Here is a 16658-nt window from a genome sequence, read left to right on the forward strand (position 1 = left end):
ATTATATATAATACATAATATATATATATAATAATAACTTTAAGATGTATATAAGATGTATAATTACAACTGCCATGTTACATGTGAGAAAACGGAAGCACAGGGAGGTTAATTGACTTGCCGACAGTAACAAAGCTTGTCGGTGAAGGAGCTAGTATTTGAACCTAGACTGTCTGAGTCCAAAGTCCAGGCTCCAAAGTTAGCTATAGAAGTCTGGAACATAATGTATAACCTTCTGGTATAAAACAAGCCTCAAACAGTGAATAGTCCTTGACCCAACACCAGTTCCTCTGCAGCCTAAGAGTTGAGACAAATGGGCTCCTACGTTAGCAGTGAAGCAATAGTTACAGATATCGTATATTAGCTGTCTTGTCTCCCAAGATGGCGGCATTAGAAACTTCTCCACTACTCCCTTCGAAAACATGTTTGCAGCCAGTTGCCACTTCTCAGACAGTTTACAGTGCCAAACTACTAGAGAAATATTTTCACTTGTGCAGGAGAAGGTAAGAGTTTTTGAGCGTGACCTTTTCTTATAGGGCCAAGAAAACTATTTGATTTGTTTCTGCAGAAAGTAGAACTAAAACTATTTTTAGAGTTTGAGATTAGTTGAAACTGTTAACATTTAAATTCATTGATTATACTGAGTGCATTCTTCTGATTCCAATGTAAGCAATCCACTGATGACCGTTGTTCAGTATAATTTCAGCCACTAATTATGATGATATCACATAGACACATTTTAAGTGCTACACTATCATTTATTCTTATGAACAATAGTTCCTTGTGCCCTATAGACCATTCTTACATGAAGTCAAAGCATCTAGTTAATAAAAACATCCCATTGGTATGGTTTCATATCTATGGACAATGTCATAAAAGCACTGAATGCATTGCACTGATTTAATTTTTGCTTTTTTTCATGTAAGAAAGGATAAGCATAGGAAAATTCTGAAGAAGTCTTCCAGGTAAATAATGGAATCATGCTATCACACTACAAACAATACAGCAAAACTCTACTTTACCTGAGTTACTAGCACCACTTGACAGAGTTGCTCGTTTTATCACCTGGCTTTCAGGATACCACATTTTTCTGGTTTTCCTCCTACTTCACTGCTCCTCCTCTGTATTCTCTGCTGGACTCCCTCACTTTCTTCACCTCTTCATATTCAAGTAACCCAGCGATTGGTCTTCGAAATATGCTCTCTGGGTACCATTTACATGATGACTTTCAAAATTCTATCATCTCCAGCCTGGACTACTTTCTTGAACTTCCCACTCATATATCCAACTGCCTATTTCACATCTCTACTCTGATATCTAGTAGAAATTTCGAACACAGCATGTTCAAATGAAGCTCTTAATCTTTCTCTCCTCAAACCTGACTTTTGCAGCATTTCCTATCTTTTTAAATGCCAATTCTAAACTTACAGTTGCTCAGATAAAAAACTTTGTATTTATCCACTAGGCATTTTATTAGTTATAAAAGTAGCTAAAATTCCCAACCTCTAAGTCCTCAGTGAGCCTTTTACTCTGATGATTTAGCATGTGGTCATTAGTACCCTTTTGAACCTCTGGCCTAAGGTTTGATAAGACTAAAATCCTTTGTCCCTTTATCCTAATCTAGGCCCACATCCTTATCTTGACCCTCAAATTGATCAACACTCTACCAGCGTTGCTGCTTTCAAAGGCCAGAATGACAAGACACTTGGCCCTCAAGGAAAAGCATCTTGGGAATGACACCACTCATTGTTTAGAGATCTTGATATCATCACAATCAAAGTTATGTATGTTGCTCCCAAATGTATTTACTGGCCAGTCTCCTAGAAAAGTAGTAATCTTGACCCACAAGTTGTCATTCTCCAACTATCCAGGCGATTCTTTTGACTGTACCATATAATTGTCCTGTCTCCGATGGTAAAAGCCACAGATGATAAGGATCTGGAAGCCCCCAAGTCCTTTAGGAACTAACAAACACTGCTGTTGCAGGTTACTAAGGAAAGAAAACAGAGACAGTCACTTAGGCAAACACCCTAGGTTTATTAATATAGGGATTTAACCTCAAGTCACCCGTATGTTTTCCTACTGTGACAAGATGACGTGAACTATACAAGCATTCTGAAGGTTCATTTTGAACATATGTTCTAACGCTTAAACTAAAGGGACACTGAATGACTCAATTGGCCCTCTTCTCTTAGGTCCACACTTTAATCTTACCTTTAAATTCTTACCACTCTGATGACAAAAACAAAACAGAATAAGCAAACAAAAAACTAAAAAGGAAATACAAGGAAAAGAATACTAATTTTTATAATATCAGAGATTAGTTGGTAACAATTTTACTCTAAGAAAGGGACACTTCCCAATGGGAGTGAAGGCCTTCCGAGTAGAAGTCTCCAGCTATATTAATACATGAGCTATATTAAAGTAAAGAAAGAAACTGTAGTGAGGAGTAATACTAAACATGGGTTGAGAAATTTTTTTTAAAGATTGAGAAAACGAGCCATCTGAAAGATAAAAAAGCTCTATAATCAGTTTGTTTCTCTCACCTAAAACTCCATTTCATCAGTCTCTTGAACTCCTTTTTGTCCTTGACTTTTATTTATCATCACTCTTCTTTCTTTTTCAAGCTCCTATAGCACATCTGCTGGAATGATTTTCTGTGTCTGTGCATGTATGTGTGTGTGTGTGTGTGTGTGTGTGTGTGAGAGAGAGAGAGAGACAGAGAGAGAGAGAGACAGAGAGAGAGAGAGAGATGTGGGTGGAGCTTGAGCTCTCCCCTAGAGGTTCTAAGTTAAGAGTATGCCCATTAACACTCTCAGCCTTTCAAACTCCCTTCTAGGACTTGTACCAGAGTACCTGGATCTTACACTAAATGAGGAGGTTTCTTTCCTTCAGAAATACTAGACTGGATTTGTGGCTTTCCCTAGATTGGCTGCTTCTAAGTCAATATGGTATTGTGGAAATCATAGTACCCTGAGACCAATTAAATAAAAATCTGTGCAGGTAGAGCTGAAGAAAGGATTTTTTTTAAAGCTCCTGGGTGATTATAATATGCAAACAGTGTTGAGAAAGCCTAATCACTTCATTCTACAAATGCAGATACTGAAACTCAGAGAGGGGAAGTGACTTAATCATAACCACACAGTGAGTTAGAAAGAAAGTTAGGAGTTATGAAAACCCAAGTCTGCTGACTCTCAGGCCAGAGGCCTTATCTTCATACTACACTGCTTCTCTTTCTATCTTGTGCTTTCTGGACCTTTGCTTTCCTCATTTGGAAAATGAAGATAATAAATCCTAGAGATTTTGTGAGAGTCATTAAACACAAATTTCTAATATACAAGATTCTGTGCAAATATGGAAGGATGTTATACTTGAGGGAATTAATATACAACACATATGTGAAGCTGAGTTTATAAAATAAGTTGTTTCCTATTTTAATCAGTCAGTTGTTTGGGTATTGTGGATTGTACCTACCTAATAACATATATCAAGAAGGACCCCTTGTGTGAGTTGTGTGTACCTTTAAACTTAACCTGGTGTCAGTGACAAGAAATTCAGAGTTGATGAGAGAGTTCATTCTTTTCTTTCTCTTTCCCTTACTGCAATTGGAATTTTAAAAAAATATAAAAGTAGTGAGATATCTGGACTTCTTATAGTCAGTCTACTACAACATGGCCTTAGGACTGAACTAGCCCAGGGTTTCTATTCCTGAGGACAATTAGGGGTTGGAGGGAAGGGATTAAAAACAACAACAACACAAAAACCTGTCTCTTCTGAAAGGCAGACGGATGCATGGAAAAACAAGGGGAGGGCTTCCTGTTAGGAGGAGCTACTGCTAAAGAAGCAAGACAGGAGGGAAGACGTTTTCTGATTTGGCTGATCTGAGGAAGCAGATTATTTGGAGGTCTAGTATCCCCAGATTGACAGAGAATTAACCACAAGGAACACATTTTCTGAATTCCAGGGCCCCAGCACAGAGTTCTAGACCCATTCCTGTCTTATCCACCCCAGGTATTAGGAATTTCCAGAAGAGGCCCCTTCTATTCCCCTAGGAGTCATACATCTGGCTACTTGTTTATTTGGTAAAAATGGAATTCTGTACCATTTATAAAATGGACCTCTTGTGTCTTCCTTATTTTGAAAGTATAATGCACATTCCTAATTCATCATTCATTTTTGCCAATGATTTTTAACTATTTATTTGAAAGTTATTTTTAATACAAAAATATATTTATTTAACAAAGCACTCCTTTATCCTTTTATTTCAGCCATACTAATAAATTAAAAAGAAGCCATGATTAAAGTAGGTATTTCTATATGTCACATTACAAACTAGTTTTTAAAATCTACTTAGTAGGGACGCGTGGGTGGCTCAGTTGGTTAAACGTCTGTCTTCTGCTCTGGTCGTGAATTCAGGGTGCTGGGATCAAGTCCCACATCAGGATTCCTGCTAGGCAGGGAGCCTGCTTCTCTCTCTCCCTCTGTTCTCTCTCTCTTTCAAATATAATTTTAAAATCTTTTAAAAAATCTACTTAGTATATATATCATCATTTCATCTTGAAATACCTCCTTTTTAGGGGGGAGGTGGAGACACAAGGAATTTGAAGAATCAAGAGGCCTAAAAGTATAGTGATGGGTGCTTATAATCAAGACCTGCCTCAGGTCTTAAGACATGGTGACTTATGCTTAGGAAAATGTGGGTTGTTAGAAGCCATGTTTCAGGGGTCTATGATATCCTAGCAAATATAATGTAGAAAGCTCCTTGCTAATAGTTACACTGCTGATGAAGTGCTTGTACTTTGCCTAACAACAATTAACACAAGAACCTAGAATGAGCTGCGTAAAATAGCATATGGACAGAATGAGAAATCAGACTGTCTCTAGTTCTAAAGTAATGGTCAAATTTGGTTGTGCATTAATAGTAGGAACATGGAAATCTCTTTCGAGAGAACTTGAAATAAACAGAATGGAGATTGGACTTGAGGAGAATGAATAAAGGGTAATTACTCCATAAAGAACTAGAGCATAAGCTAAAGTACAGAAGCAACATCGAATTTAGAATCAGAAGAGAAATGTAATAATATACAGGACAGTATGAGATGAGAGAAGCCAACTTTGATGAATTTCATCCAAAGAATTATAGGTCACTCCACTATGTGTTAGGCACCTTTGGTAGGTTACTTAGGCTTTCTGTGCCTGGTTTTGAACCTAGAAACCATGATTCTAAATATTTTGTGCTCTTAACTACTATAATCGACTGCTTTTTTGTATAAATAAAAATGGCTATATGAGTAAAGTCATAGGATGTTCCCATTTGCCTGGGACAGTCTCAGTTGATACCTGTTTCCCAGAATATTTAATAGTGTCCTCTTATATTCTGAGAATTTATCCAGACATAACTTGGATGTAATATGTAATAGTATGCTTAATTAGCTAAAACTCTGATAAAATCATTGTATGAAAAGAGTTCTGGGGGCGCCTGGGTGGCTCAGTGGGTTGGGGCCTCTGCCTTCGGCTCGGGTCATGATCCCAGGGTCCTGGGATCGAGCCCCGCATCGGGCTCTCTGCTCCGCGGGGAGCCTGCTTCCTCCTCTCTCTCTGTCTGCCTCTCTGCCTACTTGTGATCTCTGACTGTCAAATAAATAAATAAAATATTAAAAAAGAAAAGAAAAGAAAAGAAAAGAGTTCTGGGTAATTTCAGTGTTGGCCCATTGCTCCTATTATCCTCAAACACCATCCAAAATTGACCTCTCCCCCTCCCCATTTTTAGAGCCTTTCTTACCCAGCTTGCATTCCCTGGTCCATCATGACACCTTTGACCTTTTTTCTCCCTAGCACACTTACTTTAAAAAAAAAATCTAAACCTAAGTTCAATAAAACCACTTGTCCCACATTTTCATCTAAACAGAGGAATGTGTTTGGAGAAAAATACACAACCATAAACTTGAAATGAGCCCTCAGTACCACCAGACATTTCTACTTTATTTCTCTCTTCAGTTTCTTTTCCAAATTTCAAAAAGGCTATCTCATATTTCTCTCATCACACATCCAATACCACTATCTCCTTCATACCTCCACTCTAAGACCTAGGCACGTATCATTGAGAAAATAGAGACATTCTCTCCTGAAACTTCTCCAGCCAGCCTTTTTGAACCAGCCCTCCACTGAAATGGCTTTTGTTGATGTCACGAATGATTCTACCTTCCTAAATCCAATGGTAAATTCTCAGTCTTCATCTTACTTAACTTGTCAGTAGCTCTTGTCCCAGCTGATCATGCCCTCTATCCTAACTTACATTCCCCAAAAAGCCTAGCAGAGCCTGAGATAAGAACTTGCATGCAGTTAGTTTATTTGAGGAGCTGACTCAGGAAACAGGAAAGGCGACTGAGAAGAATGAATCAGGAAAGGAGGTACCATCAATTCAAAGATATGTTATTAATTTGTTTACTAATGTAGGCAACTGTGGATTATTCCCACTGAGGACTGCCTTTGAAACTGTATAGATATGCTTTAGAATTTTCCATCAGACATAAAAGAGATGGGTGTTTATCCATCATATTTTATCTTCCATTGACCAAAGGTAATCTGAGAGAGTATTAACTCACTGGCACTTGCAGGTTTGTTCATGAAATAGAATCACTGAGCAGGCTCCTGCAGGTGTTCTACCTGGTGATAGCACAGAAGCCCCAAGGCAGGAAGAAATAGTTTAAGAAACAGCTGAATGAGGTAGCATCAAATTGCCCCTGCATACAGCTGCTACAGCAATGTCCAGAAAAAGACGTGGTCCAGGAGCATGTGATGTGGGGCATTAAAGATTTTCAACACACCCTCCTTTCTGAAATATATTCTTTACTTGCCATCCCGCACATGACACTCTCCTAGTCCTCTTCCTGCCTCAGTGATCTCTCTTTTTCCAAGTCCTTTTATGGTTCTTCTTCATCTCTCTAAACGATAAATATTAGAGTGCCAAAAATTTCAGTTCTTAATCTTCTTCTTTTCTCTATCTATACTCACTTTCTTGATGATCTCATCAAGTATCCTGCATTTAAGCACCATTTTTATATACTCACAACTCCCAAATGTGTATCTCTAGCCCCAACCTCTCCTCTGAATTCCAGACTGTTTTCTTAAAATCTCCACTTAAAAGTTTAATAGTAATATAAAACAACATATTTCAGTGATAAATGATTTCTATACTCTGGAAAATTGCTCCTCTCTGTTTCCCCCATCTCAGGAAATTATGACTCCATTCTTCCAATGAATCAAGCAAACCATTTTGAGGTATCTTTGACTCCTACCTTTTTCTCATATCAGTTGGCCAACAAATCCCGTTAGCTCTACCCCCAAAACAAAATACTTCTCTCCATTATCACTGTGACTACCTGGTTTCATCCACCCTTATCTCCTCCATTGATAACTGCAGGAGCTCCTTGATTCTACTCTTGACCCCTCCGCCAGAGTCTAATCTCCATAGAGAAACCAGAGTGATTGTTCTAAAACTGAAGCCTGGATCTTGTCTTTCTCCTGCATAAAATCCTTCAATGATCTTCCCATTCGCTTACAATCAGATTCATAATTTCCATCATGGTTATAAAGCCCTACATACACGCTTTTCTCCTGGTATCTATATGGTCCAGTCCCTCACTTAAATCAGGAGTCCACTCAAAACTCAATTCCTCAAGGAGGCCTTCCCTGACCATCCTAAGTCAGCATTGCTCACCATTCTATCCTCATTTTGCTTCATTTTCCCCACATAGGATATCTTTCTACCTCATTATTATATTTTATTGTTGAACGAATAAATAAACAGATATCATGGGAGTTAAGCTGGAGCAGTCTTTCTTTTTTTTAAATTTTTATATGGTTATTTTTTAGTTCTTAAAGTTTTTATTTGAATTCCAGTTAGTTAACATATAGTGTAATATTCGTTTCTGGCGGACAACTTAGTGATTGAACACTTCCATACAACACCCGGTACTCACCACAACAAGTGCCCTCCTTAGTCCCCATCACCTGTGTAACTCATCACCTGCCACCTCCCTTTGGTAACCATCAATGTGTTCTCTAAGGTTAAGAGTCTGTTTCTTGGTTGGCCTCTCTGTTCCTTTTATTTTCTTCTATTTGTTCATGGGTTTCGTTTTTTAAATTCCACATGTGAGTGAAATCATATGGTATTTGTCTTTCTCTGACTGACTTATTTAACTTAGAATAATACTCTCTAGCTCCATCCATGTCATTGCAAATGGCAAGATTTCATTCTTTTGTTGTGGCTGAGTAATATTCCATTGTATGTACATACATACATACATACATACCAATTTTTTTCCCTCAAATTTAGGATTAGGGTTCAGTTTAGGGCCAGAATAATGGTTTGGGTTATGGTTTTGGCCACTGTGAGGCTATATGCCTATTATCCTGCAGTTCAGACACCGCTCCAGAGAGATAAATTTAGGATTCGAGTTAGGGTTAGGATTAGGTTTTCATTTAGAATTATGCTTTCTAGCACCATCCATGTCATTGCACGTGGCAAGATTTCATTTCTTTTTATGGCTGAGTAGTATTCCTTTGCATATGTGCCAAATCTTTTTTTTTTTTTTTCCCCTCTTGGATTCAAGATTAGAGTTTGGTTTGGGGCTAGAATACAGGTTAGGGTTAGGTTTGGGGCCAGGGTGATGATATGTGCTTATTATCCTGTAGTTGAGAGACTCTGCAGAGAGATAAGTTTAGGGTTAAAGTTATAGTAGGGCTAGGTTTAGGGGTTAGGGGCTAGTGGTTATGGTTATGGTTAGGGTTTGGATTAGGATTAGGTTTAGAGCTAGGTTTGGTGAGGGTGAGGGTATGTGCCTTGTATGCTGCAATTCAGAAACATCTCCAGAGAATAAAACCCCAGACTCTGTTGGCTTGAGCATAATCACAGCAACCACATTCTGACTGAAGTAAAGAGCAAATATGACCCTATAAATACTCTTTATTTGGATATTCTATTGGTTCATCTTTTTCAGTCTCTATCTTTGCATACATTTTCAGAAATACTGCACATTCTTATTTTAAGTTTTTATTTTCATTTCAGTTGGTTAACGTACAGTGTAATATTAAATTCTGGTGTACATTGTAGTGATTCAACAATTCCGTAAAACACTCACTGCTCATCACAGGTGCCCTCCTTAATATCCATCACCTATTTCACCCATCTCCCTACCCATCTCCCTTCTGGAAACCAACAGTGTGTTCTCTATATTTAAGTCTGTTTCTTGGTTGGCGTCTCTCTTTTTTCCCCCATGATCATTTATTTTGTTTCTTAAACTTCACATATGAGTGAAATCATAGAGGCAATCTTTATTGACATCAAGAAATATGGACAAATGTGCCTGTGTGCTACACATTGCTTTGCGTATTATTCTACTGTGTTCTCTCCCAAAACTCTTCCCTTGCCCCTTGGAACCTCTATTTTATTTCTCCACTTCTGGAACTAACACTCTGAAATTACACTGCTTCCCCTTCAACACTCTCTAGTGGTCGCTGTTTATTCTTCTCTATATGACTTCACTTCATTCACAATGAATTCGAAATTGTATGGGTGTATGATCTCTCTCTGGCAGAAAGTATACACCAGAGGAATGCAGAACTCTAATAGAATTTTTCCTTTGAAGTGATGGCTTTCATAATTAGAGAAAAGAAAGAGATTTCTACTGGTAGGAGTTCCAATGATTAACGAAGGCAGGTTTACCAGGCCTCTTTAAGGTATTTCTATAAATGTATGTTTGGAAACAACTACAATATAAAAATAATAGATACCAATTGTTGAGAATCATTTATGTTTCAAGTGCAAAATTTAATCTTCATAGCAACTTTATGATATAGATTTTTTTTATCAATATTGACAACAGATATGGAAACTGAAACTTTGGAAAGTTAATTGATTTGTATAAGGCAATACAGTTCACAAGATTTTTTTCTAGATTTATTGAGGTACAATTGATAAAATAAAAATTGCATAATTGAATGTAGACAATGTAATGTTTTGATATATGCACATATTGTGAGACTAGTACCACAGTCAAGCTAATTAACCTATCCATCACTTCACCTAGTTTTTGTTTTTTATTTAAATTCAATTTAAATAACATGTAATCAGAGGTAATTTAGTGATTCATCAGTTGCATATAACATCCAGTGCTCGTTACATCAAGTGCCCTCCTCAATGCCCATTACTGAGTTACCCCATCCCCCCACTCATCTCTCCTCCAGTAACCCTCAGTTTGTTTCCTAGAGTTAAGAGTCTCTCATGGTGTGTCTCCTTCTCTGTTTTCATCTTACTTTTCCTCCCCTTCCCCTATGTTCATCTCTTTTGTTTCTTAAATTCCACATATGAGTGAAACTATATATTTGTCTTTCTCTGGCTCACTTATTTTGCTTAGCATAATATCCTCTGGTTCCATCTACATTATTGCAAATGGCAAGATTTCATTCTTTTTCATGGCTGAGTAATATTCCATTCTATAAATATACCACATATTCTTTATCCATTCATCTGCCGGTGGGTATCTGGGCTCTTTCCATAGTTTGGCTATTGTGGATATTGCTGCTATACCCTGGGGAGCACGTGCCTCTTCAAATCACTATGTTTGTATCCTTTGGGTAAATATCTAGTAGTGTGATCACTGGGTCATAGGGTAGTTCTATTTTTAACTTTTTGCAGAACCTTCATACTGGTTTCCAGAGTAACTGCACCAGTTTGCATTCCCACCAACAGTGCAGGAGGGTTCCCATTTTTCCACATCCTCACCAACATCTGTCATTTCCTGACTTGTTAATTTTAGCCACTCTGACTGGTGAACTCACACTATTTATGTGTGTGTGTGTGTGTGTGTGTGTGTGTGCGCGTGCGCGCACGTGTGCTGTGGGAGCCCTTGAGATCTAGTCTCAGCAATTTCAAGTATACAATATCGTATTAACTTACTCACAGTGCTATACATTAGATCTCTAGAACTTATTCATACCACATAACTGAAATTTTGTACCCATCAAACTCCCCATTTCCCCCACCTACCAGCACCTGGTAATTACCATTCTACTACCCATTTATACGAGTTTGACTTTTTTATATTCTACCTATGAGATCAGGCAATGTTTGTCTTTCTGTGTCTGGCTTATTTTACTTAGCATAAAGACCTCCAGATTCATCAATGTTGTCACAAATGGCAAAATTTCTTTTTTAAGGATGACTAAGGGTGACTAATATTCATATATAGATGGATAGATACAGATATAGATATAAATTTTCATTATCTATTAGTCCACCAATGAACACTTAAGTTGTTTCCATATCTTGGCTACTATATGAATAATACTGCAATAAACATGGGGGTGCAAATATCTCTTTGAGATACTGATTTCATTTCCTTCAGGTATGGACCCAGAAATGAGATTCCTGGATCATATGGTAGTTCCATTTTTAATTTTTTTGAGTACCCTTCATAATGTTTCCATAATGGCTCTACCAATTTACATTTCCACCAACATACAAAGGTTCCCAATTCTGCATAGCTGATCAACCTTTATTATCTTTCTTGATTTTGCTAATAGACATCCTAGCAGGTGTGAGGTTATACTTTATTGTAGTTTTGATTTGCATTTTCCTGATGATTAGTGATGTTAACTACTTTTTCATATACCTTTTGGACCTTTTTATATGTTTTCTTTGGAGAAATGTCTATTTAGGTCTTCTGCCCATTTCTTAATTGGGTTATTTGAGGTTTGGTTTGGTTTGTTTTTGTTTTTGTTTTTGTTTTTTTTTGCTATTGAGTAGTGAGCTTCTTGTGTATTTTGGATTTTAACTGCTTAACAAATGAATAGTTTGCAAATACTTTCTCCCTTCCATAGGCTGTTTTTCACTCTGTTGATGGTTTCCTTTACTGTGCAGATTTTTGGTTTGATGCAATCCCACTTGTCTCTTTTTGTTTATGTCGCCTGTGCTTTTGATGTCATATCCAAAAAAATCACATTAATTTTCTGGTTGATTTGCTTGTCTGTTGCTTGCCACAATCAGTATCAAGACCTCAAGTTAGCGGCTATGCTGGCCTTTCCTGTTAGTTTGTCATTGAGGTTGTTCTTGTTTTCAGCAATATAGTAGTGGCTTTTTCCATGCCCATCTCTAACTTAGGACCACTTCTTCCAGCAGTGAAGTTGCTGTTCCTTATAATTTACCTCATCTCTGGAGAATTACCATGGCATGGAGCTGGAGGTGGGTAAAGGAGCCATTCCAGACTAAAGTGCCACAAACTTTCATTATTCTTATTGAGGTTTAGTGATTCTTCTTGAATAGACTCTTCTCAATTTGTTTTATGCATTTGGCTAGTTTACAGATTTCTGTAATCATAGTTTTTGAAAGTTTTGTCTAGTTTTATTGTTTGTTTGTTTTTTTGTGAAGAGGACTTGTCAAGGTCCTCACCCAGAATTTCTGGAAGTCCTGCCATAGATCACTGATTTTTTAAAAATCTTTATTCTTTTTTAATATAATCATCGGAAGCTATAAATTTCCATATAGATATTCCTGTATCTGTAGACCTACACATTTTGATGTGTTGCATTTTGGTTATCACTAAGTTGTAAATATTTCCAATTTCTTCTTTGACTCATGGGTTATTTAGAAGGATGTTTCTTCATATTCAAGTAGTTAAGGACTTTCTAGGTATTTTTTTTTCTTCAAATTTTTATTTAAATTCTAGTTAGTCAACACATAGGGCAATATTGGTTTCAGGAGTAGAATTCAGTGATTCATCACTTATATACAACACACAGTGGTATTGTTTAACTTTTTTTTTTTTTGGTAATTTAATGTTTTGGTCAGTGAACAATCTCTGTTTTCAATTTCTTTATTTCTTTTAATTTATTGAGACTTTTATTGTGGCACATCATATGGTCCTTTGTGGTGAATGCTTCATGTGTAGTTGAAAATAATATGTATTTTGCTCTTTGGGGATGAAGTGTTTTATAAATGTTAATTGAACCATTATTAGTGTTTAGTTGTGTTCAGGTCTTCTTTATCTTTACTGATTTTCTGTCAGCTTGTTTTATCAATTACTGAAAGAAGTATGTCGACATTTCCAATTCTAATTGTACTTTATCTATTTCTTCTCTCATTTATGTCAGAGTTTGCTTTATGTATATTCAATGTCTGTTTTTAGGTATATACACAGTTAAGATTGTTATGTTTTCTTGCAGAATTTACTCCTTTATCATTATGTGGTATCCTACTCATCCCAGATATTTTATCTCATTTTGAAGTCTACTTCATCTGATATTAATATAGCTACTCAGTCTTTCTTTTGTATAATATTTGCATGGCATATTTTTCTCCATTCTTTTAACCTATGGCTTTATATTTAAGGTTGTTTTCTTGTAGGCTCATATAGTTTCTCATATAGGCATATATAATGGTATTTTACTGTAACAATTTTTTAAATTATAATTTTCAGGACATTTGCATGTAATATAATAACGTGGTTGATGTAATTCTACTTTTTCACTCTTTGTTTTCAATTTGTTCTATCAATTATTTATCTTTTTTTGTCTTTTTCCCCCTTCTTTTGTGTTGAGAGGGTTTTTTAAAATTGTTTTGCAGTTTATTTCCTTCATTGGTTTATTAGCTTAATTTTTTTTAACCATTTACCCTAAGGTTGACAATATACATCTTTGACTTATCAGTCTGCCTTCAAATACATTACACTTTCAGGTTCAGGGTAGGAACTTTACAGCAACAAACTTCCATCATCCTCCTCTAAAATTAACATTATTGTTTTCATAGACTATAATTCCAAAATACATTATTATTATTTCTAAACAGTCAAAATTTATTTTTAATCTATAAAGCTACAATTTAGACTTTTTGATGTACAATTCTTTGAGTTTTGACAAATGCACCAAACTGTATAACCACCACATAATCAGGATACTGAACTGCATAACCACCACCATAATCAGGATACCCCTAAAATTCCTTCATGCAAATCCTTTGTAGATAACTCTGGTCTGCAACCCCAGACTCTGGCAACCACTGGTTTGATTTCTGTCTCTATAGTTAAGAGTTTCATGAATGTCTTATAAACAGAATCATACCGCATGTAGAATTTTAAGTCTGGCTTCTTTAACTTGACATAATATATTTGATTTTCATCTATGTTTTTCTTTTTTTTTTTAGATTTTTATTTATTTGAGAGAGAGAGAAAGAAAGAAACAGATTTAGAGAACGAAAGGGAGGAGGGGCAGAAGGATCATGACTGGAGCCGAAGGCAGACACTTAACCAACTGAGCCACTCAGGCTCCATGTATGCATGTTTTTCTTTAAATTAGTGAGCATATTACAATATTTATCATACTTGTTTAAGGTATTTGGCTACTGATTACATTATCTCTAACATTTCTGTGATTATTTCTATTCTACAATTTTCCTCCTGGTGGGAGTAACATTTGCATGCCTGATAATTTTTCATTGGTTATTAGACTATGAGAATTAACATTTTTGAACAATGGACTTTGTTGTCTTTTTTAAAGAGTGTTAAAATTTGATAAACTTGTATCAAGGTGATTTCTTGAGATTTATTTTTTTACATTCTGCTAGAGAAAGTCTATATAGCCTTTTCTTTATGGCTAATTTAGTAAGGTATGACTCTTTTTAGGGGTTTCTACCAAATGTCCAACATTTATCAGAGGTATTTTTACTCTGGTTGGTCAGAACTCACATAGCTCTCAGTTCTGTGTGAGCTCTGGGTAGTTGTTATTTGAGATATGTGTTGGGGTTTCATCATATACATGCGTGGATTGATGTTTAACCAAAGACTTATGAAGGCCCCTAGGTACATTTCTGGGGGGATTTTCCTGACTAATTCTCCCCTCCTCAGTTTTCAATCCCCAAAGGTCTAGCACCTCCCAATCATCCTCAAACTCAATTCTCTGTCCTGTCGACTCAGACTGATGTGTTCTGTTTGGTATTCTCCCAGCACTAATGTCCAGAAGGTGTCTCCAAGCACAAAATAATTAATAATAATAATAATTAATAATGCCCACTTTATTTGTTTTCCTTGTTTTAGAGATCACAATCCTTTGCTTTTGTTTTCCAAAGTCTGAAAACTGTCATTGCATATATATTTGTCCAGCTTTTTCATTGTTAATGGTAGGAAGATAATTTCAAGTATCAAGGTTTGAGTTTGGATCTCAGACATTTTCTTTTTTCTATACTCATATCTTAGGTAATGTTATCCAGTCTTATTATTTTATACAATATTTCTATCTTGACACATCTCCAAAATTTATTTCTCCAGCCTGGACTTCTCTCAAATCCAGATGTATATAGTCAACTTGCATATTCACTTGAATGTTTAACAGACATCTGAAGTTTCACATATTTAAAACTAAAGTCTTGAGGAGAGGAAGGAAAGTGTGTGAGGAGCTTCCACCAGTCCTGCTGGCTGCCTGTCCTTGGAGTCACTCCAACAGATAAAAACCCTGAGAATAAAGAAGCAGCAAAGGGAAAATTCAAACAAGTGGCTGAGGCATATGAAGTGTTATGAGATGCTAAAAAATGGGACATCTAACACAAATACAGCAAAGAAGGATTAAATGAGGGGCACCTGGGTGGCTCAGTGGGTTAAGCCTCTGCCTTTGGCTCAAGTCATGACCCTAGGGTCCTGGGATTGAGCCCTGCATCAGGCTCTCTGCGTAGCAGGGAGCCTGCTTCCTCCTCTCTCTGCCTACTTGTGATCTCTGTTTGTCAAATAAATAAATAAAATCTTTAAAAAAAGAAGGATTAAATGATAAAGGTGAAGGTGGGAGCTCATTTTGACAATCTGAGCTTGGCTTCACATTCTGTAACTTAGATGACATCTTCAGGGAATTTTTTGGTGGAAGGGGTCTCTTTTCAGTAGCCTTCTTCAAAGACCCATTTGAGGACTTTTGTGGGAGTCGAAGAGTTCCCCGGTGGAAGCAGGAGCCAGGGACCAGGGTTATTTTTCTCTGCCTTCAGTGGATTTCTGTCTTCTGGAGAGGGTTTTCTTCTTTTGATACAGAATTTACTTCCTTCTGGTCACCAGGTCATGACCTCACTTCATTCTTTTCCACGGCATTTGGTGGTGGTGGGATGGGCAACTTCAAATGTATATCACTAAATGGTTAATGGCAGAAAAATCACTACAAAGAGAATTATTGAAGTTGAAGAAAACAGCTAAGCCCTTAATGGTAAATGGTAAGGAGCAGCTGCTACACTTGGATAACAAGAAACTCAATGCACACATGTCTAAGGGTTATGGAAGGGAGGGGGTGGGAGGATGGGTGTTGGGTATTATGGAGGGCACCTGTGGTGAAGAGCACTGGCTGTTATATGTAACTAATGAATCATTGAACACTACATCAAAAACTAAAGATGTATTATATGTTTGCTAATTGAACTTAATTAAAAAAGTCAATGCATAAATAAAATCTTTTAAAAAAAGGCGGGGGTGGGGGCGCCTGGGTGGCTCAGTGGGTTAAAGCCTCTGCCTTCAGCTCAGGTCGTGATCCCAGGGTTCTGGGATCGAGCCCCGCATTGGGCTCTGTGCTCAGCGGGGAGCCTGCTTCCTCCTCTCTCTCTGCCTGCCTCTCTGCCTACTTGTGATCTCTCTCTG

General features: G+C 37.0%; 1 pseudogene across 1 annotated transcript; it reads left to right on the forward strand.

Moving 5' to 3' along the window:
* Positions 1-381: 381 nt before the first annotated feature.
* On the forward strand, positions 382-16171 carry LOC308337520 (dnaJ homolog subfamily B member 6-like; annotated as a pseudogene). The gene is made up of 4 exons: positions 382-503; positions 12123-12244; positions 15496-15641; positions 15825-16171. The product of its transcript is annotated as a dnaJ homolog subfamily B member 6-like (transcript).
* The last annotated feature ends 487 nt before the right edge of the window (positions 16172-16658 follow it).

This window comes from Martes martes, assembly GCF_963455335.1.
Source record: "Martes martes genome assembly, chromosome: X".
In the NCBI taxonomy this organism is placed as follows: Eukaryota; Metazoa; Chordata; class Mammalia; order Carnivora; family Mustelidae; genus Martes; species Martes martes.